The 11,231-nt window shown below is 53.4% G+C and overlaps 1 non-coding gene and 1 pseudogene across 1 annotated transcript; both read right to left on the reverse strand.

Annotated features, from left to right (window-relative positions):
- LOC129719310 (large subunit ribosomal RNA) overlaps positions 1-922 on the reverse strand; it is a 3,674-nt pseudogene extending 2,752 nt beyond the window's left edge.
- A 192-nt stretch (positions 923-1,114) lies between these two features.
- Positions 1,115-1,267, reverse strand: LOC129719314 (5.8S ribosomal RNA). Its single transcript, XR_008727200.1, has one exon. It is a non-coding gene; the product is annotated as a 5.8S ribosomal RNA (ribosomal RNA).
- Between the last annotated feature and the right edge of the window lie 9,964 nt (positions 1,268-11,231).

An 11,231-nucleotide genomic window follows, 5' to 3' on the forward strand; every position in this document is an offset into this window, starting at 1 on the left:
CCAGCGCACCCGGGAGGGGCACGCGGCTCACCATTGGCTTGCGCGCAAGATAGACTTCTTGGTCCGTTTTTCAAGACGGGTCCCGAAGGTACCTCGATTTGCTCATTGCCGATCGACAGTCCGCCATAACCAAAAACCGGAGTGTGTATGCATGAAAGCATGCAGGACGGTGTTATTAGAGTATGCAAGAAGGCATACAGGACGGTGTCACGCGTAGGGTCCATTACGTGTCTGACTGCACACCACGTGCGTTAGGCTCCGGCTCGCGACGTAGGCCTTCAGAACTGAACGTCGCTACGGTGGAACTAACAACCAGCACCTAGGGGCAACCTGTCGGACCCGATTTGCTGCCACGGGGGCTACAAGCTGTTTGTAATGGATCGCAATGTCCTCTTGTGGTAGGAGATAAATGCCCCGAGGCGAACCGGGTGAGCCCGGCCCAGCCACAGGTGAACATCTCCGCCTCGGATAATCGAGTTCACCGGGCTTGAGCCCTAGGCAGTTTCACGTACTTATTGACTCTCTATTCAGAGTGCTTTTCAACTTTCCCTCGCGGTACTTGTTCGCTATCGGTCTCGTGGTGATATTTAGCTTTAGCAGGAGTTTACCTCCCACTTGGTGCTGCACCATCGAGCAACACGACTCCATGGAAAAATTTTCCAACATCAGCGCCGTTCTACGGGCCTATCACCCTCTATGGGAGTTAGAGCCACGTTCAAGTTGAACTTGAATCGGGACTGATTATGATTATGGCAGATGACAGAATTTCCAGTACACGGAACCAGGCAGACACCGCACCGGGTATCGCCTCTACGCTCCACCCGTTTCACTCGCAGCTACTCGGGGAATCCTTGTTAGTTTCTTTTCCTCCCCTTATTAATATGCTTAAATTCAGGGGGTAGTCACACATTATTTGAGGCCTACTTATAGATTATTTGCCGTACTGTACTACCTAGACGCAGCAACCGGCACGTTGCCACACTTGGGTAACGGTTGTACATATCAGCATTGTGGGCGAGCACAATGATCTTCAATGTTTTACCACCAATGAAGGTAGGAAAACATCACTACGCATACGTGCGGAGGGTACACGTATAGTTGAATCGATAAATATAGGCACTCAAAAATGTGTACATCATACTGGGTGTATAATATGCAATATGCGTTCAACTAGTCGGTGTTCATGTGTCCTGCAGTTCACATTCTGACGCGCATTTAGCTGCGGTCTTCATCGATCCACGAGCCGAGTGATCCCCTGCCTAGGGTTTTTTTCGCAAAATATCAACAATAGCACAAAACATATCAAAACATAAAAAAAATTGCGCACTGTGCCTCCGGCAGGCAAAGCAAGCGCACGATGACAGTAGTAAAGAGCAAAACACTCAATGGTAGGACGTGATTGTTTCTACGCGACGCGCACGGGAAGCGCACGCGCAGTGGACCCACGTACTTGAGTCCTATGGCCAGTCGATTCGCACGCTTGCATCAGTAATGATCCTTCCGCAGGTTCACCTACGAAAACCTTGTTACGACTTTTACTTCCTCTAAATCGTCAAGTTCGGTCAACTTCAGCGAGTCAAATGCAATCCGCGAGGGACCAACAAATGTTCACTTCCAGAGACCTCACTGAATAATCCATCGGTAGTAGCGACGGGCGGTGTGTACAAAGGGCAGGGACGTAATCAACGCTAGCTAATGACCACCACTTACTGGGAATTCCAGGTTCATATGGACCGTTTCAATCCATAATCCCGACTAAATGAGCATTTCAGTGATTTCCCGTCCCTTTCGGGATAGGGTACACGCTGCTGCTCACATTGCAGCGCGCGTGCAGCCCAGAACATCTAAGGGCATCATGGACCTGTTATCGCTCAATCTCATTTTGCTGGACACAAAGCGTCCCATTAAGTAGAAGTCAACTTCGAGAAGTTGACGTATTATCAGGTCACACTACACCGTCGGTCGAAAGCACCGATGACCTCACGGATCAGACCGACCGGAAGACCGACCACCACCGCGGAACCGGGTCCAACCGAACGGGATCGTCATATGACTACTGACAACGTTCTATTTAATTGATTGAGTCACGTTCGTTACCGGAATTAACCAGACAAATCACTCCACGAACTAAGAACGGCCATGCACCACTACTCTTATCTTTGAGAAAGAGCTTCTAATCTGTCTTACCTCAATAAGTTCGGACCTGGTAAGTTTTCCCGTGTTGAGTCAAATTAAGCCGCAGGCTCCACTCCTGGTGGTGCCCTTCCGTCAATTCCTTTAAGTTTCAACCTTGCAACCATACTTCCCCCGGAACCTGATTTTGGTTTCCCGGAAGCTACTGAGAGCACCAAAATGTAGCGTCTCCCAATTGCTAATTGGCATAGTTTACGGTTAGAACTAGGGCGGTATCTAATCGCCTTCGATCCTCTAACTTTCGTTCTTGAATAATGGAAGCGTCCATGGCAAATGCTTTTGCTTTAGCTAATCCTACGACGGTCTACGAATTTCACCTCTCGCGCCGTAATACTGATGCCCCCAACTACTTCTGTTAATCATTACCTCTTGATCTATATCACAAACCAACGGATATTGAGACCGAGGTCATATTCCATTATTCCATGCAAGATTATTCACGGCCATAGTAGTAGCCTGCTTCGAGCACTCTAATTTGTTCAAGGTAATAGCAGCTGGGCTTGTGGGAAACGCCAACACCCGATGAAAGGCATCAGACGCCACTGAACGGCGGGCGAACGCGATGCACGCGCAAACGCACACCGGCCTGCAAATGCACCGCACACCCAGTCTTATAGTCGCTGCAATCCAGTGACCTACGATCATTATACGATGTAGCACCCGTGTTGGACAAGAATAAACTTTGAACGTTTTAACCGCAACAATTTTATTATACGCTAGTGAAGCTGGAATTACCGCGGCTGCTGGCACCAGACTTGCCCTTAACTTGATCCTTGTTGAAGGATTTATGCTCAACTCATTCCAATCATAGGACATCATAAAAGAGTCTTATGTTGTTATTTCTCGTCACCACCTCCCCGAGCCGGGATTGGGTAATTTACGCGCCTGCTGCCTTCCTTGGATGTGGTAGCCATTTCTCAGGCTCCCTCTCAAGAATAGAACCCTGATTCCCCGTTACCCGTTGCAACCATCGTAGTCCTCTATACTACCATCAATAGTTGATAGGGTAGATATTTGAAAGATCTGTCGTCGGTGCTAGACCATACGATCAACAAAATTATCCAGATTTCAACTCAACACGTCACGTAGGACGGTTGGTTTGACTAATAATTGCGCAGGTTCCGCGAGGTCCCTGCATTATGCATGTATTAGCTCTAGATTTTCCACAGTTATCCAAGTAACTAGTTCAATGATCTTGTAAATTATAGCTGTTATACTGAGGCTTATGCCGTTTCATATTAAATCTGTTCGTACTTAGACAAGCATGGCTTAACTTTTGAGACAAGCGTACTTATTCTACAACATGCAAAATGTGCCGAAAACAATACCGATAACGAATTCTCTTGACTAATCTAGTTGATCGAGACCGCATTAGCCCCCAGGCTAGCGTGCGATATTATTGTTTATTGTGTATATGTGAACCCCACGGGTTCGAATTAGCACTGGCACAGAGTCGTTCGAAACAGGCTCGTTTACTGGCTCTAATTGCGCTTTTAAGCGTTGCTTTAGCGGATTTAAATGCGGCACCGCGTTCCGCTCTTTGCTCGTCGGAACGTGCGCGTTGCATCCTCCGTCTTGCACGGAGGCATGCACTGCGTAGGCCTGCTATCGTATCGCTCCACCAGTATGTCGGTGGCCTACCGTCTCTAGGCGGACGAGACCTAGGCATCGTGGCGTCGCACGCCCATGACAGTATCGAATTTAGATGGTCCACACCCGGGAGCAGTTCACCCCCTTCGTGCTTCTATCTAATTGCCTGCCCAAAAACATCTGCATCGAAATGCAATGTTTTCCAGCCGTAGAAGGATGGAATATTGGCCCTACTCGCTGCTTGCTTCCACACGCCTACCTCATAGCGGACCGATTGGTGGTCGCTATTCGTGTAGCTGTCGTCTACCTTCCAGTTCGTGATCAGTCCCGGGCTGCAGAACGTCACATCGATTATCGATTCCGCACTATTTCTACTGTAGGTGCATTTTGTACCAACGTTAGCCAAGTCTAAGTTGAGCTTTGCCAGAGCTTCCAACAAGACCTGGCCTCTCTGGTTTGTACAGCGACTTCCCCACTCGACAGCCCAAGCGTTGAAGTCGGCCGCAACCACCAACGGCCATAGGCCCGTCAGTTCCACGGTTGCTTGATCGACCATCTGTGCGAACGTTTCGGTAGACCAACTTGGCGGAGCATAGCAACTGCAGTAGAATACTCCATCCACTTTGGCTATAACGTACCCCTCTCTGGAGGTCGACACAATCTCCTGAACCGGGGACCTGCCTGTCGTGCAAATGGCCGTCTTCCCAGACTTGTCCGATACCCAGTTACCGTTTCCGGTTGGGATGCGGTATGGGTCCGAGACGATGGCCACGTCCGACAACGACTCAGCAGCTGCTTGGTGTAGCAACTGCTGCGCCGCATAGCAGTGATTCAGGTTTAACTGTATCACCTTCAGGCCTGTCCGTGCAGCCGGACACTTGGGACCTCCCATGGCGTGTTTGGTGTCCCGTTTACCGGTGCATACCAGACACTTGGGAGGTGCACCGTAGTCCCGTGCCTTGTGGCCTGCGCCACCGCAGCGGCGGCATAAATTGGACCTGTCGGGCCCTTTGCACGACCAGGATTTATGCCCCCGCTCAAAGCACCTGAAGCAAACGTCAGGCTGTTGGAAGGTGCCCAGAGGGCAGACCGACCAACCCTCCTTCAACGTGGCCTTCTTCAGGGCCTTGTTACCCTCCGCTAGTGGAAGCTTTATGGTAGCAACCTAGGTGCCGGCTGGGCCCCTGCGGAGACGAACTGCCTCCGCGGTCACTACCACTCCACACTCTCGCTCGAAGGCTTGTGCTATGTCGCACCCTTCGGTGATCTCGTCCAGGTTTTTAGCTGGAGAGTCACTTCAGGAGTGAGGGCTCGGATTTCGACATCCTCGCTTAGCATTTCCTGGGCCGCCATTTTATAGGCACAGCCCTTGCCCTTTGCCTCTTTGTGGAGTTCGAGGATCATCTCGCCGGTGCGTGACCGACGAATTGACCTGACATCCACGCCGAGGTCTTTGAGCTTAGATTCGCCTCTCATGGCCTTCAAGACTTCAGCGTATTTAGACGCGTCACCCTTGCTCCGCCTATTCGCCCATTGCGGCTTCTTATTGCAGTCGCCGCGCTTCGCGCGTCGTTCCCGCTTCTGCCACTTTTTGTTCACCACGGTGGTCCAATCCGTAGCTTCGCCATTTGTCGGTTCTTTGCTCGGCTGGGCTGACGGGCCAGCTTCCTGGCTGTCACCGAACAACCGCCTTCGTTGCGTCCTGGGGGCCGATTCCCCCGGAGAGCCTCTCGCACGTTTGCCAGTCGGTTAAGTTGAACAGACTTCGGCAAACGATGTTGCAGCTGTTTGTGTGTATTTAGACACAGCTGCAGCACTCCCTTTTTTTGGTCTGGTTAAGCCTTGCCTCAAGCGCGGGCGCCTAGCTTTCGGCATCGTTAGTCCGTTTAAAGGCTTGCGAAAGCTCGGATTTCGCGCTGCAAATGTTCATACGTAGCAACAGAAGACATTGCTTCAAATCTTTCGATATGTTGCTACGTTCGTCCGTGAACTTGAGTATTTCATCAAGTTGTACGGACACCGCCTCTAAGCTCGGGAACTTGTTCATGTGGCTTTCTACCGCAGAGAGTAGCATGTTGTTTCCACCTTGCCGCCAATCTTCGTTGTTCCGGTTGGTGCTGGCTTAGGCGTGGCCGCCTTTGCCCCAACTCGGAACTCCCCTGTCGGTGTCGCAAAAGGTGTACCAACCTGTGCGCCGCCTTTACCGGCATTCGCCAGTCTCGGTGGAGACCGGGCGATGCCCCGCCTGGCAAACTGGTTTACTAACCCGTCCGCCCCATCCACTACCTTCACCTCTTCATCGATTTTAAAAGAAAACGTTGTTGTTAAAAGGGTCCCCCTTTCAGCCGCTATCCTTGGTTATGGTGGAGTGGTCGCCTATATGGTCCCATGGTGGCCCATGTCGTAGTAGTGGAGTCATGGCTAGTGAAGGTCGCCATAGCCCCTCATGAGCATTTATGACGCCTCCCGACCGGCGTCAGTCAGGAAAGGGCATCTGATCCCACTCCTGCCTGATTCCCATCAGGCAATGACCGCGGAACGTACTGGAAGGCCTGCCAGGTTTTACGGGACGGAGACCCCTGCGACCGTATGCCACCTCGCCGTTTCAAGCCGTTGTCACACGACTTCACTAAGCGAGCTCGGTGCAGGTGCCAGCCCAACGTCGTGGTATAAAATCGTATTCCCTCTCGAAAACCTAAAACACAGCGACCAGTACACCACAATTGGGACCTTACTGGTATCAGTCCTAATAGGCAGGTTAGTGCATTTGGGTGATGGGAGCGGCACTACACGCTCCGTCGAAGCTGCTTACGGGTGGCCGTGGCTTTTACGGGGAATCGACTGCCCAATGTCCGAAATTCCACCACTCCCTAGGCAAGCTACCTCTGCCGGTCCGGGACTAATCGATGCTATCACACACCCATCGGTGGTCACACAGCACGTGCATGGCCTCGACGGTCGCCAGGCGTCGACCCGTGGTGGCCTGCAGCTCGGCCAAAAGCAAGGGTAGTCTGCTTTTACCCATGCTGAGCAACCTTAAGCTGAACAGCTAAAGCCCTTGGTCTCCCCGGGACCGCCGTTAGGCATTACTTCGGGGAGAGGGCCCGTCGTGCTTTTCGCACTTACCTCTATGGGTAGCAGAGCAGCCTATACAGGCCAGTTAGTTAACCGTTAACTAACTGGGGTACATCGATGGTTTCCCGTCGATTGGTGCCCTGCAAAATACCAACGATCTGTGATGCGGCCGTGATGACCGCATCCCAGATTTCCCTATTTTCGCACATCCTACGCACGATGCTCTCTGGCGTGGTGTCCATCCCACTTATTGCCAGCATTTCGTACCTTGTTCGCTCGAAACGCGGGCATGTGAAGATCACATGCTCCGCGCTTTCTTCCGCACCCGTACAAGCGGGGCACATAGGGGACTCGGCGTACCCGAACCTATGCAGGTACTGCCTAAAGCAGCCATGGCCTGACAGGATCTGTGTCAGATGGAAGGTTACTTCCCCATGGCGCCTATTAATCCAGCATGCTAACTCTGGAATGAGTCGGTGTGTCCATCTACCTTTTGTAGTGTTGGACCACTCCCGCTGCCACCTGGCCATTGAAGATAACCGTATGGTGTTGCGTATACCCCTCGTGTCGCGTTGGTCGAAGCACTCTACATCCTCTTTGACGATGATGCTGATGGGCATCATGCCAGCCAGGACGCAAACCGCCTCGTACGACACTGTTCGGTATGCGCACGCGACCCTTAGGCACATTAGCCTGTACGTACTCTCGAGTTTGCCGCGATGGCACGAGGTACTCAATACCTTGGACCACACTGGTCCTCCATACCTGAGTATGGACGTGGTCACGCTAGCAAGGACTTTGCGCCTGCTGCTACGGACCGCCGAGCTGTTTGCCATCATGCGAGATAGTGCTGTCACAGCCATGGAAGCTTTCTTGTAGGTATAATCGACGTGGCTCCCGAACGTGAGCTTGTCGTCGATCATAACCCCCAGAAGCTTCAGCAAGCGTTTTGAGGCGATAGTGCATGCACCAGCACTAATCAATGCCTCCTGCTCCGACTTTCTGTTATTTACAACAATAACTTCAGTCTTATGGTGCGCTAGCTCCAGTTTCCTGGAGTGCATCAAGTCTTCCACTACGCGTATTGATAGCGCGGCCTTTAACCACACCTCTCTAAAAGAATCGCCATAGACCTCAAGAGTTATGTCGTCGGCGAAGCCCACGATCACCACCCCTGGAGGGAGTGTTAGTTTCAACACGCCGTCATACATGGCGTTCCACAGTACCGGGCCCATGCTGCATGCCACCACGGGTCGGCGCGTGGCGTAAATCGTAAATGCCACAATTACCCGGAAGCATCTCTGACGGAGCGAGTAGTGCCGCTCTAATCAACCAAATGCACTCCCTCGTTAATTGGGGCCGACACCAGTAAGGTCCCAATTATGGCAACTGGCAGCGAACGAAACGGATTCGAGTCGGATACGATAAGGAACCATGACCAAGGGCTGGCACCTGCATCGAGCTCCCTTAGTAAAGTCGCGTGACAGCGGCTTGAAACGGCGAGATGGTACCCGGTGCAGGGGTCTCCGTCCCGTAAAACCTGGCAGGCCTTCCAGTACGTTCCGCGTCCATTGCCTGGTGGGAATCAGGCAGAGAAGGATCAGATGGGGGGGAACTAGTCCTAGGACAAGATGCCCCTTTCCTGACTTACGCGGGCGGGGGCGTCATAGTGCTCATAAGGTACTATGGCGACCCCCCTTACCCATGGCCTCACTGCTTCGGCATAGATTACCATGGGACCATACAAGCGACTTCTCATCTATGAACAAGGATAGCGGCTGGAAGGGGGACCCAATTAACAAAAATGAGCTCGAAGAACCAAAAAGAGACGGGTGCGGAGGGGTTACCAAATCCCTTCGCACGAGGTGGCATCCAGCGGTCTCCGCAGAAGAAGGCGGAGACGGATGCGGCGAAGTCTGGAGTTGGGAAACCGGCGAATCCGTCGGTGTCCACACCAGACATCTCGGTAGACGGTCCCTTGCTAGTCAAGGCCGTCGAAAGGTGCATGGACACGCGGCCAAGAGTGGCGGCGCTGTCTGAACAACTCGATGCCATAATCGAGTTCTCGGCGAACAGGCGAAACATCGCTGGCGACCTGAAGCAGAGCCTCCTCCTGCTTCGGAGCACCATTGATGAAGCCAGAAAGGAGCACGAAGAACTCGTAGCTCGGGTGAAGGCAGCCGAGAAAGCGGCCAGGAACGGGAGGGCGACTGCATCTAAAGAGGTGCAGACAGACGCCCCCTCGTTCGCATCGGTCTGCTCCACGGGGCAGGTCGCTAAGCGAACGAGGCAGTCCCCGGGGGAAACGGCCCCCGGGAACACCAAGAAACGATTGGTCGTGCTACTCCCACGGGAACACACGCCAACCGGTTCAAGGTCCACCGCGGAAAAGGCACAGGTGGAGGCTATGGGCAACCCTTGGACTACCGTAGAGGGTAGGAAGCGTCGGGAAGGTGCGACGCGATATGATGGCGGAGCGGCCAGAGGACCAAAAAAGGTCAAAAAGGCGCGGAGTAGGGGTGATGCCCTCATACTCAAGACGGATGGGTCGAAGTACTCAGAAGTCTTGAAGAAGATGAGGGGGACACCCAGCTCAAGGATCTGGGGGCGGATGTGCGGAGTATCCGCCGATCTCGCACTGGCGAGATGATACTTGAGCTCCGGAAGGACGCCAAGAACAAGGGGGCTACCTACAAAACGGTAGCTGAAAAGGTCCTAGGGAAGGAGGTGCATGTGCGGGCACTCACCTCAGAAGTGACTCTCCAGCTTAAAAACCTGGACGAAATCACTGAGGGGTGCGACATTGCACAAGCCCTAAGAGCGAAGTGCGGGGTGGAGGTGGCTAAGGAGTCAATCCGCCTCCGCAAAGGTCCGGCGGGGACCCAGGTAGCTACCTTCCGACTACCGTCGGCGGACGCGAACCTGGCCCTGAAAGAGGGCAAGTTGGAGGTCGGCTGGTCTGTATGTCCTCTGGGCATACTACAGCAACCAGACATTTGCTTCCGGTGCTTCGAGGGCGGACATAAGTCCTGGACCTGCAAGGGACCCGATAGGAGCCAGCTGTGCAGGCGATGTGGAGGTGCAGGCCATAAAGCAAAGGACTGTGGGGAGTCTCCCAAGTGCATGGTATGTTCCGGGAAACGGGACGCCAAACACTTTATGGGAGGTCCCAGGTGCCCAGCCGGTAAGCCGGCTGCGAAACCACGGGCGTAAGGGTGACGCAACTGAACCTGAACCATTGCTTCGCGGCTCAGCAGCTGCTACACCAAGCAGCCACTGAGTCGTTGTCGGACATCGCCGTCATATCGGATCCCTACCGCATCCATCCCGGAAACGGTAACTGGGTTGCGGATAAGTCCAGATTGGCGGCCATATGTACGACGAGCAAGTTCCCGGTTCAGGAGGTTGTCTCAACCTCAGAAGAAGGGTACGTAGTTGCTAAGGTGAACGGAGTGTTCTACTGCAGTTGCTATGCTCCGCCACGTTGGTCTACCGAAAGGTTCACCCAGATGGTCGACCTCCTATCCATGGAGCTAACGGGCCTAACGCCGTTGGTGGTGGCGGGCGACTTCAACGCTTGGGCTGTTGAGTGGGGAAGTTGCTTCACGAACCAGAGGGGCCAGATCCTGTTGGAGGCTTTTGCAAAGCTCAACCTAGATCTGGCCAACGTTGGGAACAAAAGTACATTTAGCAGAAATGGTGCGGAGTCGATCATCGACGTGACGTTCTCCAGCCCAGGACTGATCAAGAACTGGAGGGTAGACGATGGCTACACTAATAGCGACCACCAGGCGGTCTGTTTTAGTGTAGACAACAACGAGAGGCGGCAAGCGACGGGTAGAGCCAACACTCCGACCGTTCGCGGGTGGAAGACATCGCACTTTGATGCCGAGGTATTCGAAGAGGCAATGAGAAGGGAGCGCGAGGGGGGCAGTTGGCTCCGCCCGACTGCTGACCAACTAGTTGCTATGCTATCGCGGGCGTGTGACGCCACCATGCCTAGGACTCGCCAACCTAGGAATGGAAAGCCACCGGTTTACTGGTGGACGAACGCGATAGCCGACCTTCGCAGTGCGTGCCTCCGTGCAAGACGGAGGATGCAGCGTGCGCGAAACGAAGAAGAGAGGACAGAGCGCCGCGCAGCATTCAGTTCGGCAAGATCGATGCTAAAGAGTGCGATAAAGGCCAGCAAGAGGGCCTGCTTCGATAGGCTATGTGCGAGTGCCAATACAAATCCGTGGGGTGACGCCTACAGGATCGTAATGGCCAAGACTAAAGGCGCGCTGGCGCCTGCAGAGCGATCACCAGCGATGCTGGAGCGTATCACCGAGGGACTCTTTCCACGCCACGAGCCAAGTCCTTGGCCTCCGGCG

The sequence above is a fragment of the Wyeomyia smithii genome, chromosome 1 (assembly GCF_029784165.1).
Source record: "Wyeomyia smithii strain HCP4-BCI-WySm-NY-G18 chromosome 1, ASM2978416v1, whole genome shotgun sequence".
NCBI classification, from domain to species: domain Eukaryota; kingdom Metazoa; phylum Arthropoda; class Insecta; order Diptera; family Culicidae; genus Wyeomyia; species Wyeomyia smithii.